This window comes from Lytechinus variegatus, chromosome 12 (genome assembly GCF_018143015.1).
Source record: "Lytechinus variegatus isolate NC3 chromosome 12, Lvar_3.0, whole genome shotgun sequence".
Lineage (NCBI taxonomy): Eukaryota > Metazoa > Echinodermata > Echinoidea > Temnopleuroida > Toxopneustidae > Lytechinus > Lytechinus variegatus.
Genome location: NC_054751.1, coordinates 2124340 through 2139775, shown reverse-complemented (window position 1 = coordinate 2139775; position 15436 = coordinate 2124340). Strand labels below are relative to the sequence as shown.

Below are 15436 nucleotides of genomic sequence, written 5' to 3'. Positions count from 1 at the left end.
GACTATTATTTTTTAGTAATATGATGCTAAAATACAGAGATATGTCACTCTCATATGCTAAAATCACTGATCTCTAGAGATCAGTGGCTAAAATACAATTCAACCGATGAATTCATGACATTGAACTTTCATTGGTTGAAAATATAGGGCCTACGGTAAATGGTGGGGTTGCCAATCTACTTTGCATCGAACCCCCCCCCCCCCCAAAAAAAAAAAAATCTGCTGTGTATGGTATGAACAAATAAACTCATTATTAGCTAATTTTTGGCAATAACCATGATAAATATCCTCACTTTTCATAAATTGGGGTGATTTTAAAGATTTGGGGATTTAGGGTCCAATTTGGGGATTTTTCGAGTGCCATTTGGGGATTTTCTTCAGCTCGGACCTGGGGAGCGTTTCATGAAAGGACTTGTCAGACGTTTTATGCGACAAGTCCCAATTTATCCGACAGTTACTATACTAACAGTGCCTCTCAGCCAATCAGAATCAAGGAAAGATGTCAGATCTGACAACTTGTCGGACAAAAATGTTGATGAAACGGTCCCCTGGCATGCACTGGCCGGCCGTGGCGCTGGCCTTAACGCTCGTGATGAATTATCAATCATCCTGCTCGGCCTGGCTACAGAGTCTACTCTAAGATAAATTTAGAGCCGTAAAATCATTTTTGAAGGTAATTATTTGATTTAATTGTTTTTAAATCTTGTATTATAGTAAGATATATAAATGCACTTGATTTTTAACTCGGTTCACTCTCTTGTTTAGTATTTTTGCACTGAATGAAGCTGATGAAACCCTCTGAAATTTGTCTTCGGTCCCATTAAGTGAATCACACGTACCGTACCGGTACCTGTATGGGAGTGGATCGTATTTAATTACCGAACACTTCATGAATTTGATCATATCAAACACATTATTCCAATAAAATTCACCAAGCTTTCACCATAAATACACAAAGCCCAAATACCTACAAAATATAAATATGCAGAAAATTTGCCGAAATTGTTTTTCATTTATACGACATCAGCTTCCAATCGGACCCCTCTTCGGCTTCGCCACTCTACTCTCTGACTCTAGGCACCGTGCCTATTAATTCCTGTGTAGAAAAAGTGAGTGCACGCGAATTAGAAGTTGGACTGAAATTACTAGATCTAACATGGAACTCCATTAATAAAACTTATATAGTCACGTATTGTATTACCGGACACTATCATATTTCCGGACGCGCATAGTACTGCGTACGAAATCAATTTCGTACCGTAAGACTTCCGCAGTTCAATTTCACAGATCGATTCAAAGAACAAGTTTGCAAAAACAAGGCGAAAAAAATCCAACTTTTACCTTATTTTTCTCTAAAATGACAGAAAATGCTTAAAATATCATATAACATAGTTTTGCATTAACAATTGATCCCAATTGATCTATTTTCTGATGGCAATACGGACCTAATTTCGGGCCTGATTCGCCGAATTTCAATCTCGTCCGCTCCATCGATCAGATCGTCGTCGACGGCGGCTAGTTCTCAAGGTATGTACCCCGGCCGTCCGTGCGCGAGGTAGAGAGCCGTCAACGATCGTCTGCGCATCGATAGAACTTGACTGAGGGTCACGATATGAACGAGCATAAATACTGGAAAGTGCCATATCGAACACGCAATCAAAAAAAAATTTAAAAAATGAAATTAGTTAGCAAACACCAATTTATTACAAAGATCTGCTCAAAATCGATATAAGAAAGCAAACCAAAACTTAGAATTTACTCATGAGATGATATATCATGAAAAAATCACACCAACTTTTTCTTACACCATTATAATTAAGAATATTTTTACCCGTCCGTGGCGCGTCCGGAATTATGATGTAATTTGTCACGCACGAAAATAATTGTTTTTCGCGGAGGGGTATGCGGCAAGTGCGGTGCAAAGAAAACGGTTGGAAAATATAAAATAATTTCATCATATTCATAATTTTCAGAATATTTGGAATAGCAAGGTATAATTTTTCTTCATTGTATTTCCTCTAGTTGTCATTTTTAAAGCACTGAAATAAAGGTGTCCGGCAATAGGATACACTGCCATATATACTTTGACCCTAGATACTACTTAAGGATATAAATTATAATGTATAAATAGTACCCGCCTGTTCTTTTCTTGGGGTATTGTCTATTGAAGCCTTTTTATCCGGAACTTGCTCAACTTCTCCGGTAAGATTTGTCGCCATAGGGTTGTACACATCCTCGTCTTATACTGATTGTCATGTGACACAGCTATGTCGTTAGGCTTTTTGGCCTGTATTCAAGGCGTTCTATCCGCTATGATTTTATATTGAAGCAAATTCAGGTATAGGCCCCTGTCAAGTCAAAATCGATACAGGGATCGAGGAGGCATGGGAGGGGGGGGGGGGGGTAGAGTAAAAAAATTCCCAGTTACATGGTATGAAAATGCTATTTTTTACGATTGTCCATGATCATTAGGGCAAACCCCTGTGTGGCAGGAGCGTGACGAGTAAAAAAAAAATAATAGAAAGAAAGAGTTCCAATTAATGTACAGCATATGGCATGCGGGATAAAGTTACTTTATATGTTCCAAGCGAGTGAAGCAAGCGAGAAAAAACCTTCGTGCAAATCTAAATTCGAGACAGATATCTTACCTTACACTTTTCCTAATTTTGGTTTCTTTAATTCCCTTCATTTCTTTTTTATCTTGGTTGTACATCGGGGGCCATGCACTGGGCCTAACCCTGATCGTGTACCCCCAGTGCTATATCAGCAGGTGGGTATTGATATCTCTGGATATTTAGCAATTTTAAAACTTATAGATGGCTACCATTTTTTATTAAATCGCGAGGGAAGAGCTAATTATCGAAAAACATTTCGGTAAGATTTTTATTGTTTTGACCCCCCCCCCAAAAAAGAAGGAAAAACAATTATAAACTAAGTTATAATATACACCCCATTTACTGATTTTGCTTTTTCTTCTCTCTTTTTCCTCCTTTTTTTTTTTGGGGGGGGCTTTTCGGGGGGAAGAACCACCCTACGCGCCTACCAAAAAAAGATGCGAGCGAGCAAAACTTTTGTCACTTAATACAAATATCAATTTTGTGATAGATTTTGACGAAACATTCGGGATGATTCTCACATGATTTTTTTTTCCTTTGCTTTTTTATGGCCGGTTATTTCCCAGTCTTCCCTTTTTCTCCCCCTCTCTATTTCTTTCTTCCTTCCTTCCTCCCTTTCTTCCTTCCTTCCTTTCTTCCTTCCATTTCTCTTATCCTGATTTTTTTTCCGGTGAAATCCACTGGGGATCAAGGGCCAGCCTGCATGCCCCTGCGGCGGTTTACGCCTCTGCCGTGGTACGGATCTTAATTTTCATTATGATTCAAACTAGAGGTGAATCCATGATTTTCCAAATTAGGGGGGCCGGGGTGAATTTTCTCAAGTAAAATTTGACAACTCCCAAAAAAGGTTCTCACTAAAAAAAAAACGGTCATTTTGTCTCACGTAAAGTTTGGCAAGTAAAAAAAAAAATGGTCACTCAAAATGAAAGTTATTTTGTTCGCGTAATATTTGGCAAGCCCCCCCCCCAAAAAAAAATTAAATAAAATAAGAAAAGGGAAAGCCAGTTTGTGTACGTGATATTTGTTAACCCCCCCAAAAAAAGGTTTTAATTATAGAAATGATGGAACGTAATTTTGTCTCGCGTAAAATTTGATAAATGAAAAAAAAGATTGTCACTAAAAAAAAATGAAGGTAATTTTTTTCCTCGTAAAATTTGGCAAACCCCTCCCCCCCAAAAAAGGAAAATGGCTTTTAACAAATAATGATCAAAGGTCATTAGGTCTCTCATAAAATTTGACAAATAAAAAAAAGGTTGTCATAAAAAAATGAATTCCATTAAGTTGTCCCGCATAAAATATGGCAAGCCCCCCCCCCCAAAAAAAATGTTTTAACTGTTATAAGGATCGAAGGTCATTTTGTCTTGCATAAAATATGACAAAGAAAAAAAAGGTTGTCACTGAAAAATTATAATAATATTAACAAATAGAGGTATATTAACCCAGGGTATACCTTTCAGTTCCTAAAACTGTTCTCCCAGCGGGCCCTGCAATTATTACCCCGGCTTTAGTAGCTGGGCTGAAAATGAAGGTCGTTTTCTCCAACGTAAAATTTTGCCAGGCCCCCCCCAAAAAAAAAACGGGAAATGGTTTTTAACTAATAAAGATCAAAGGTCATTTTGTCTCGCGTAAAATTTGACAATTTTTTTTAAGTTGTCACTAAAAAAAGAAGGTCATTTTTTTCCACCGTTATATTTGGCAAGCCCCCAACCCGATAAAAAAGTTTGTCCCTAAAAGTGATGTATAGAAAGTCATATTGTTAATTTGTTCCCAGTAAAATTTGACAAACAAAAGAAAAAGGCAAAAAAGAGACAAGAATATGAACGAAATATCCCCATTACAAATAATGCTGTGATACTCATAAGGAGGGGGGTGGGGCACATAACTAGTATGAATAACATATTTAATGCCAAAATATTTACTATAAATCTCAAAAGGGGGAACGAGCAGAAATACTCACCCCCACCCCTTCCCCCCCCCCGATCCGTCACTGATTCCAAACAATAATGACTTTTATTTACAATACTGATGCTTTGAAATCAAGATACTGAAGATTGATACGCTTAACATAAATTATGAACGTCTGACAAAAAGATAATCTACCGATCACCTGACCAGTATGCGTATCACTTCAGAGTTGATCACTCGTCGCAGCTGTGTGGAACGCTCACCGAAAATCAACAAAAAGGGCCTGAAATGTAAGTTTAATGATAATCTATTTTAATTTGAACTACTTAATTAATATTTTTAATGTCTCCCCATCAAAAGAAAGTCATATCACTTAACTCCAATTTGTATTAAGGCGTACATTTACCAAAGTCTTGGGTTGGAAATCAGAACAGCATTGTCTAACCCATATTTTTGGGTAATGTCGCCTATGAGGTCCATACATGTTAATGTTTGGACCTCATTGGTACTAGGAGTGCTCTTCGCAAGTGAATATTTTGGTCACTTGAAAAAGGTATCGTATTACCGAACGTGTTTTTCTATGGGAAAAGTTGGGAAAACAACAGTCACTGGTGAGCTATTTTTACCATATTTGTTTGTTTTGAGGATATAAAGACTTCGAAATTGTGCTTTTGATCATTTTTCTATTCAAGTTCCCTTTGGGTAGTTTGGAAGGATGTTGCAAAGGTTTGAGCGAGGCCTATAGTATTACCGTAGATTATTTTCTGACGCATAATGATGCACGCGTTTAGTAATACAAGGCCGGTTGGTAATCTCACCCATGGTACGTTACCAGTATCGCCCGGGGGGGGGGGGGGGCACTCAGTATATAATGCATAGTGGGTATGTGCCGCGGAGGGGACCCCCATTTTCACACTCAAATTTCCGTTCCAAGGCATAGCATTTTTGCCTTGTTGAGAAAAAGAACAAAGAAAGCCGCTCCAAGGCATAGCATTTTCTTCTTATCGAGAAAAAAGAAGAGAGAAATCCGCTACAAAGCTTCGCATATTATTCGTTACGCCGCTCCGATCGCATCGAATGAGCCGCAATTTTGGTGAAAAGCGGCCGCAGAGCTCCCTGGCGGAGGCCGCGCTAACTGCATCATGCACACTTGACCGTTTCATAGGGATGCATACGCACTCACACGCTGGTGATCCGTTCCAAGGACCCCCGTTTTCACAAACATTTGTCGTTCCGAAGCCCGTTCCCAGGACCCTCCTTTTTACAATAACCCCGCTCCAAGGCCCCCGTTTTTTGTCTCGCCCGTGGCACCTTCCCACCACTTCTTTGGTCGAGTGCCCCCCCGGGCAGTACCGCCGCCGTGCACAGGATGAAATTAACCACTGGCACATCCCAAGGGTTCATTACCATCCTGCCTGTGTGGGGAATCTACAGGTAGGACTATGGTATGCCAATGATGTACAAAGCACACAATTAAAAATATTAAAATATCACTTTTTTGACCAAAAATTCTGAACTGTACAGTTGCAATTTATTTTTCATAATTTGGGGGTAATTTTTGTATTCACCAGAGCAGCGCTCGACAGTCAGCAGGTCCCAAGAAAGTGGCTTCTTTCATCCAAGTGATATTCATCACCACAGAAGTTTTGCATATTTAATGAGCTTGATGCGGAACAAAACACCATTTTTCATTCAGCCATTGCTGCTCTAAATTCTAATTGGACATCGAATTTCATGATTTCGTTATCATTGTAAAGAAAAAGAATCATTCTTTTATAGTTTTAGGTCATGTGTATGCATCAGGGTTGGCGGATTTAAATCACGTTGATTTAGATCGTAATTTTTAAAAAAAAATCATTGATTTAAATCACTTCCATTGAAAAATGTACATGTACAAATCATGGACAAAGTATTTGTTCAATGCAGTTTTAATTCTTTAAGTCAACTGAAAACTTTGAATTAACTTTATATCAACAAAAGATCAACAAAGTCTTCATATCTACTTAAAACAAATTAAAATCAAATCAATAAAATCAGGTAATTCCTTAAAAACTACAGATGTATGCTATCAATAGGTACTCATTTTTTGTAAATTCTGTTGAGTTTTTCTTCTGAAATTTTACATTCTTTGTCAGTTATTGTTAGTCAATTTCTTTCTTAACATAATAGTAGACTTGTTAAGAGGTTGAACGCTGCATTTTTTAGTACAAATGTCCCACTTGGCACAAATGTTCCTTGAGTCAAAATAAAAAGATTCATCCAAAGAGACACGCTGTGTCTATGCAAATAAGCAAGTAATTTGCATAAATTTGCATATTATGTCGATATAGTAAAAACAAGTATTTCAGAATATATATTTAACCCGAACTGCCCTAAAATTAGAAATAATGACTTAGGGTAAAAAAGGGAAGAAAACTGTCATAAAATAATTGGGATATCCTTGTTAATTATTACCTAATTTACATAAATTATGCAAATTATAATTTAAAACAGAGTATTTTTTCATGAATCCTGAACTCTTTTTTAAAAACAGCAACTAATACACAATGTCAACATTCTACATGAAAGAGAATATATTAGCGAAAACATCGATATGCTTCATGACAGTATTAGTGTCTTAATTTGCTTAGAAAGAGGGCAAATATGTCAAAATGTATGATGTGATATTGTGCTAAAACGAGACCAAAGCAACCTCTATGACACAGTCACACTCACGAATCGGACAATAAAGCGATCAATGGTATGTCATTCGAGATAACACAATCCCAACACAATAGCTTCCATAGGCTTCTCTTATCGCTTTTGTTGGTGTGTCTGCCACATCGTAATCTATGATACATACAGGCAAAATGCATTTCGGTATCGGTAAAACACTATTAATTTTGTTTTATTTGTTTCTAATTTGTTTTTCTTGGAAAATTTACAGGAGACATTGCTTTGCAGGTTACTGCTTTAATGAAACTCTGGCACATGAATCATGACGAATGTATCTTACCTCAATCCATATTTTAACTTTATTAAAATATATATCTTTTGGAGACCCCGAAGAGTGGCAAAACTGCATCCCCCGGCATTCCTGCCACTTTACAAAACCAGTTTGACTTGTATAATCGACTTTGAAAAGACAGATGTATGAATATGAGACATCAGTCAACATGAAAACAATAAAAACATAATAAAAAAAACATAATTAAAAAAAAAACATGTTTCCTGAAGAAAGTTTTTTTGTTTATTCAAGCCTACGCCCACGGGAGCCCTCCGAATTTACCCCATCCCCTCTCCGTATTTCGACTTTAAATAAAAAATATCGTGTTTTAAAGCCATCGGCAAGGCAAATTGCGTTTTGTTTGGTATAATAAAGCAACTTTAATATCTATATTTTTATATTTACATTCATCATTATTGATATTATTATAATTATTTTTGATATTATTATTATCATTATTATTGTTATTGTTGTTGTTGTTCTGCCGTTTGTAATAGTGCTCTAGCACAGTAAAAACTATAACCCCACAGGAGCATGCCTATGATACCTTTTCCCTTTTTGGTTTTATGTATTAAAAAAATAGTTTATTGTCTTTAGAACTCTTAAAAGATTACTTTTGTTTGTATTGATATTTTGGAATAGATTGAGGAGAAAATACTCTACAACTCACATGTAGAGGAGCTGTGGTACATTGAACAGCCACACAGCCCTTTATTGATTCCACTCTATGTTAAATAAGATAGTTTTAGAGCCCAATCGGAAGAAATATGCATTTCTACTACACACATTAAAGCCTCTTTGCGTTCTCCTCTTGAAAAAAACAAACAAACATAGAAGGCATTGTTTTATATCTCATAAAATAAGTTCGTGTACGTGAGGGTGGCCTGTCGAAGTTGCCCAATCGTTTATTTTGTTTTGACAATGTATATTTAGAATATCGTCTAAACGAAGCCCTCATCTTGAAAAGGGCACTTATCAAAGGCAGCATCTACATTATATAGAGGAGGCCCTGGCACTGGGAAGAGGGGGCTGAAGCTTGTTAAATTTCGTGGGACCAAAATTTTACATTGAACCTTTTTGCTTTTCAAATTTACATCAAGAAATTTAATAAGCAAATAAACAAAAAGGATTGCACTACAAAATGAAGTTTTTTGGTAACGTTTCTTTTTTTTTTTCGTTTTGTCACATCTGCCGGAATTCCAGGGGGTGCTGTCTATGGAGAATAACACACGCAGCACACCCCTCCCCCTTCCGGAAAATCTTGCGGGTGCTTCAGCCCCCGCTTCCCAGTGCCAGGGCCTCTATATAATGTAGATGCTGCCTTTAATAAGTGCCCTTTTCCAGATGAGGGCTTCATTTAGACGATATTCTAAATATATTGTCAAAACAAAATAAAGGGTTGGGCAACTTCGACAGGCCACCCTCACGTACACGAACTTATTTTATGAGATATAAAACAATGCCTTCTATGTTTGTTTGTTTTTTTCAAGAGGAGAACGCAAAGAGGCTTTAATGTGTGTAGTAGAAATGCATATTTCTTCCGATTGGGCTCTAAAACTATCTAATTTAACATAGAGTGGAATCAATAAAGGGCTGTGTGGCTTTTCTTCAATGTACCACAGCTCTTCTACTTGTCAATTGTAGAGTATTTTCTCCTCAATCTATTCCAAGATATCAATACAAACAAAAGTAATCTTTTAAGAGTTCTAAAGACAAACTATTTTTGAATACATAAAACCAAAAGGGGAAAGGGTATCCTAGGCATGCTCCTGTAGGGTTATAGCCTTTACTGTGCTATAGAATTATTACAAACTGCAGAACAATAATAATAATAACAATATTGATAATAATATTAATATAGATAAATATAAAATATAGATATAAAAGTTGCTTTATTACACCAAAAACGCAATTTGACTTGCCGATGGCTTTAAAACCTGATATTTTTTATTTAATGTCGAAATACAGAAAGGGAATGGGGTAAATTCGGAGGGATCCCGTGGACGTAGGCTTAAATAAAAAAAAAAAAAATATCTTCAGGAAACATGTTAACTGATGTCTTATACATCTGTCTTTTCCAAGTAGATAATACAAGTCAAACAGGTTTTGTAAAGTAGCGGGAATGCCGCGGGGAATGCAGTTTTGCCACTTCGGGGTTGCCAAAAGATATATATTTTACCAAAGATAAAATATGGATTGAGGTGGGGGTACATTCGGCATGATTCATGTGCCAGAGCTTCATTAAAGCAGTTACCTGCAAAGCAATGTCTCTGTAAATTTTCCAAGAAAAACAAATAAAACAAAATTAATAGTATTTTACCGATACCGAAATGCATTTTGCCCGTATATACCATAGATAATGGTGTGGCAGACACACCAACAAAAACGATACGAGAAGCCTATGGAAACTATCGTGTTGAGATTGTGTTATCTCGAATGACATACCATTGGTCGCTTTATTGTCCGATTCGTGAGTGTGACTGTGACATAGTGGTTATTTTGGTCTCGTTTTAGTGCAATATCACGTCATACATTTTGACATATTTGCCCTCTTTCTAAGCAAATTAAGACACTAATACTGTCATAAAGCATATTGATGTTTTCGCTAATATATTCTCTTTCATGTAGAATGTTGACATTGTGTATTAATTGCTGTTATTTATAAAACCGTTCAGGATTTATGAAAAAAATACTCTGTTTTAAATTATAATTTGCATAATTCATGTAAATTAGGTAATAATTAACAAGGATATCCTAATCATTTTATGTCAACTTTCTTCCCTTTCTTACCCTAAGTCTTTATTTCCAATTTTAGGGCAGTTCTGGTGAATAAACATTTAACACTGCATTTAAATGTTAAGATGCAGGTACTTCAGTTACAATCATTGGCAGTTGTAAGCTGTGTCTCATTTAAAATAAAATACTTCTTTTTGTAATACATATGTTGTAATTTAAGCAGTTTTGAAGTTTTTATCCTTTAAGTTAAAAGTAAGTAGATTTTTTTTTCATACTTCATGGATCAAACAGATTTTTTTGTAGAGAATATGGGAATAAGAATTGTAGATTAATGTAAAAAAATCACAGTAACATAATGTAGTATAGTCACCCTTTGACTAAGCTATCTCTTATATTGTTCTCCAAAACTGCGAGTTTTGCATCTATATCTGTAGCAAGAGAAGAGCTTTTTATCAAACTAAAAAGATCCTAAACATATACAGTTGTAGTCTCTCTTTGACTATTGTAAAGCTGTGACTAATTGAAAAAAAAATCATTGATTTGAATTATTTCTCTTACAATATACATGAATACTAGTAATTGGCAAAGGGTTTGTTGGCAGTTTTGATAAAAATAAGAAAACAAGTTCTAAAACTTCAGCAATGCAATATCATAAAGAGCATTATGTTAAACACAAAAGAAGGCAGTTTTCTTTTAAACATGACATTAATTCTTTGGCTTGAAAACGTTTTAGGAGAGTTAGAGTTTCTGAGTCTCTGATAGTCTTCCCCAAACAAACTGACAGAATTCTCATTTCATGTTCAGAGCTTTGAATAAGAACACCAGTTTTGCAGCATTAGCTGTTCCCAGACGGTTTCTCAGCTTGGACTGACCCAGACCATATGAGCTGAATACCCTTTCTACACCAGAGGATGCAGACACAGCAGAGAACAACATCTTCACAACTGTAAGACTGGCTTCCTGGATACCATCATGTGATTGCCACCACTCAACAGGGCTGACTGCTTGTGTTATCTCGTCTGTATACTGGCATGCCTGAAAGGGGCGGGATTTGGCTTGGAATTTGACAATCAAAGGCATGATGAATGGCCACTTTCGACTAGCATATTCTAGTGCTGTATCTTTCTCATCTTCTGTCATGGACTTGCCTCTCATGGTTGGCCATTAGATGAGCAGGTGTTATGGCCTGGTTGTACCTGGTTTTGAAGTGCTTGGCAACTTCCCTGTTGATCTCTAGTAGCTTTCCCTCAAGTTCTTTCCAGATCTCGACAGCATCAGCTATCATTGTAGTATCTCTCTGCATTTTGTCCAGTGCAACTGCTATTGGAGACAGCCTTGCCAGGAGGTCTTCAGCTGATCTCTTCAGGCCCATGTTTGCTACCTTATTTCTGACCACACTGTCTATCCTGTTCCTGTTTTCATCACATATCTTCAGGAGTGTAGCCCAGTTCTTGATGTAGGACTCCAAACAGTCAGCCATGGTGTTCCACCTAACATCTTGCAGCATTACCAGGCAGTTGCCTCCTTCCTGTCGATATTTTGCTGAAGCAAAATGGTTGTTGTGAAAGTATTTGACCACATGCACCACTTGCTCCTTTACATTACGAACTTCCAAGTCATGTGCAAGCAGATTCAGGATGTGAGCAGAACAACCATATGTCACCAGATTTGTTGCATCTTTCTCTTCCAGCATTCTCCTCATTGCAGCCACATTTGCTGCATTGTAAGTGACAATACTACCAATTTGGCAGCCAAAGTTTTGTTGAGCCTTTTCCATGGAAGCTTTGGCAACTTTAACCAGATACTCTGCAGTGTGGGGCTCTCCAGAGTCCAGACGTATCAACAGTATCCACCAAGTAAACTAAGCCGCTGTCAGTTGTAGCAGTAGCACAGATGATAGGTTCATTGTGAACATTTGACCACCCATCTAGTCCAAGACACACAGTCTTTCCTCTCAATACATCCTTCATATACCTTAGGTAAGAACTTATCTGCAACATCCTTTCTTGTGGGAGGCTTATAACCTGGTCTTAAGATTTCGACCGTCTTCACAAATTCTGGATGATCAACAATGCGAAATGCAGAATTAGTGGCATAAACCATTCTTGCAATTTGTTCATCCAGCACTGCCTTTTGTGGAGCAGAAGTTTTGAGAACAAAATTTATCAATCTTGGCTGCTTTGAGAGGTTGATTCCGTGGTGCAGATGCATGTCGCTTGCCAGTGCAAGGTGTAGATGAAGATGTTTTTGGTACAGTAGATGGAGGAGTTGGTGCAGAAGATGTATTTGGTGCAGAAGACGTTCTTGGTCCAGCACCTGTCTGTTTCGAGTTAGATGCTTGCTCTGCAATAAGAAATGAGAATCAAAAGTCAGCTTAATAGGGCCTAAATTAAAAAGATAATTCATAGTATTTGCAAAGAAATGTTCAGAAAGCTTTGGTTACATTTGGTATGTTATCTAGTGACATGTTTGACCTAGATGTGTGCTCTCTGTAGGTCAGAGATTAAAGATCATAGCTTATTAAATATGAAAAAAATTACTAATCACTTTAAGCGGGGGCTTCTATGGTTTTTTGAGCACAACACATTTCTGGTCTAGATCTATGTTTACAAGTTTATACTTCAGATATCCAACATATTTACTTTTGTTTATTCATCCACCCATCTGCATCTAAATGCATCCATGTAATTATTGATTGAATTTTGTACATCCTCGCTGAAAGATTATTCAGTTTAACTGTGTTTAATCACACATTTAATGAAAGTTTTATTATAAATACTTTTATTATTTCTTTTTTTTTTGTTTTGTTTCCAGTTATAATTTGACTGTTCATGTATTGATGACCAAAGTAGTAATATGAACATACCATCTCTGCTCTGCATTAGCTCTGGTGTCTCAGCATCACTTCCATGTTCACACTTGTCGAAATGGGTTTTCAAACGTTTGACAAGCCCTTGCATTTCATGGCCACATTTTTTGCACTTTGCCCGGCACCCTGTGTTTGCTGTTGACTGCAATTTCTGGAAATGAATCCATATTGGATCACTTTTCCTGCCCGACATGGTGCCTTCTTTGCCACCAAGCTTTTATGTGCACATGTGAGACAATTTCCACTGAGGAGTGCGTGGGGATTTTTCCTCTTAGATTTTTTAAATATTTGAATGAAAAATCCCAGAGGGGAATTTTCTCTACTCACTGGGAATTTCCTATGGAATATTCCTTCATAGGCCTATGTATGATAGAATTAAGTTCAGATACATGATTCCTCAAATTTATTTTTGATTGTCCATTTTAACTGGATTTTAATTACAAAATATGTGGTTAAGAACAATATTAGGGGTGAAATGTATAGCATCAATATTGATGTCATTGTAAGAGTAAGGGGGATAATTACCTTTTTTTTTCGAAGGAACATTTAAAAAATAAAAAAATCTGATTTAAATTTTAAAAATCCGATTTTTTTTATTTAAAAAAAAATCGCCAACCCTGGTATGCATTTATTCAAAGATTTCGTAGTATAGCTAACTTTTGATGAAATATGCTACAAAATAATAATTTTCACCTGACAAAAGCTGCTATTCTTGTGACACTTTATTTTTGTTTGAGCCCAATTTTTTTAGATCATGATAAAGCTGAATGTGTACATGTAGGCCTATGCTTTTAAATGGTATAGGTTTCGAAATAAGAATTGGTTTAATCGGGTCAAGATCACACATTTCATTGGCCAAGTACAAAAAGCAGCCTGAAAACAAGAATACTGCACTCTAATTGGTCAAAGAGACCACACACTGGCAAATTCCAACAGTTCCAGTGCCTAGGTCCATGGGAAGGTCACACATCCCATGTGGTAATCTCCTCAAATTAGCTGCGCCTGTTGTTTTGTAAGCCTTATTCAGCCAATCAGAACTCTGGATTTCATGCAACTACAAAATTTAAGAAATCTTGTCTTGTACCTTGGAGGGAGAAATGTGATCTTGACCCGATTAAAAGGTGCCTCATATTAAGAGTGGCATTGTGAGAAAGTACAGAAGTTCAGCTTTATGGTGACATATATATATATCATTGAGGCTCAAAATAAAAAGTTTTGCACAATTTGCAAAAGAAAACAGAGGAAGAAAATTCAGTTTTGCGGCACATTTCAGGCCAGAAATTCACTTATTTATCAAAATATTGTATACAAAATAAATTAATATGAAAGAGTAACATTTACTCTATCTGATGGTGCAATATTTTATTGGACTTGAGGTTAAATCAGGTAAATTCTTAGAGAAAGAAAATCTCACAGATCACGAGATTTTGCAAGGAGGAGGATTTAGCCACAAGATGATTTGGATGAATCTGGCCTTTTTGCTCATTAGCATAGGGACCTGCGGTCTGACTGATATGACCGAGGTCAAAAGGCCATTTAGGGTCAATGAACTTTGGCCAAATTTGGGGTATTTATTTCTTGAATATATTTGATTTATTGTTTTCTTCTGCATCCATAACATTCGTATAATATATTTTCCTAAAATAATAAACATATTGTATGTTAGCATTTTTTGCATGAATCATAAATAAAGAGTACTAAAAAAATAATTACAGACAAAAATGATTAACTATATATATTTACAATTTGTAGGAGGATTGTCATCATAAGCAGATTGCTTGAAAAAAAATGACTATCCCAAACTTATACTAATCGAATTAATTATCTGCTGAATTAATATCATAACTTAAAAGTTTATAGATCTGATCCATGAAACTTGGACATAATAGTAATTAAGTGTCACTGATAATAATATTAATTAAGTGTCACTGATAATCCTGTGCAGGTTTCAGGTCACATGATTAAGGTCAAAGGTCATTTAGGGTCAATGAACTTTGGCCAAATTGGGGGTATTTGTTGAATTACCATCATAACTTTGAAAGTATATTGGTCTAGTTCATAAAACCTGGACACAAGTATCACTGAACATCATGTGCGCATTTCAGATCACATGACCAAAGTCAAAGGTCAATGAACTTTGGCAATAATGGGGGTATCTGTTGAATTACCATCATAACTTTGAAAGTTTATGGATCTGACTCTTGAAACTTGGACCTTAGAGGAATCAAGTATCACTGAACATCTTGTTTGAGCTTCAGGTCACATGAGCAAGGTCAAAGGTAATGTAGGGTCAATGAACTTTGGCCATTTTAGAGGTAATTATTA

General features: G+C 36.4%; 1 protein-coding gene across 2 annotated transcripts in view; it reads left to right on the top strand.

Moving 5' to 3' along the window:
- Positions 1-588: 588 nt before the first annotated feature.
- LOC121425157 (CCA tRNA nucleotidyltransferase 1, mitochondrial-like) overlaps positions 589-15436 on the top strand; it is a 30825-nt gene continuing 15977 nt past the window's right edge. For both annotated transcript variants that reach the window (XM_041621157.1, XM_041621158.1), the window contains exon 1: positions 589-673. The gene's annotated coding sequence lies outside the window, so the exon portion shown is untranslated. The remainder of the gene's footprint in view (positions 674-15436) is intronic.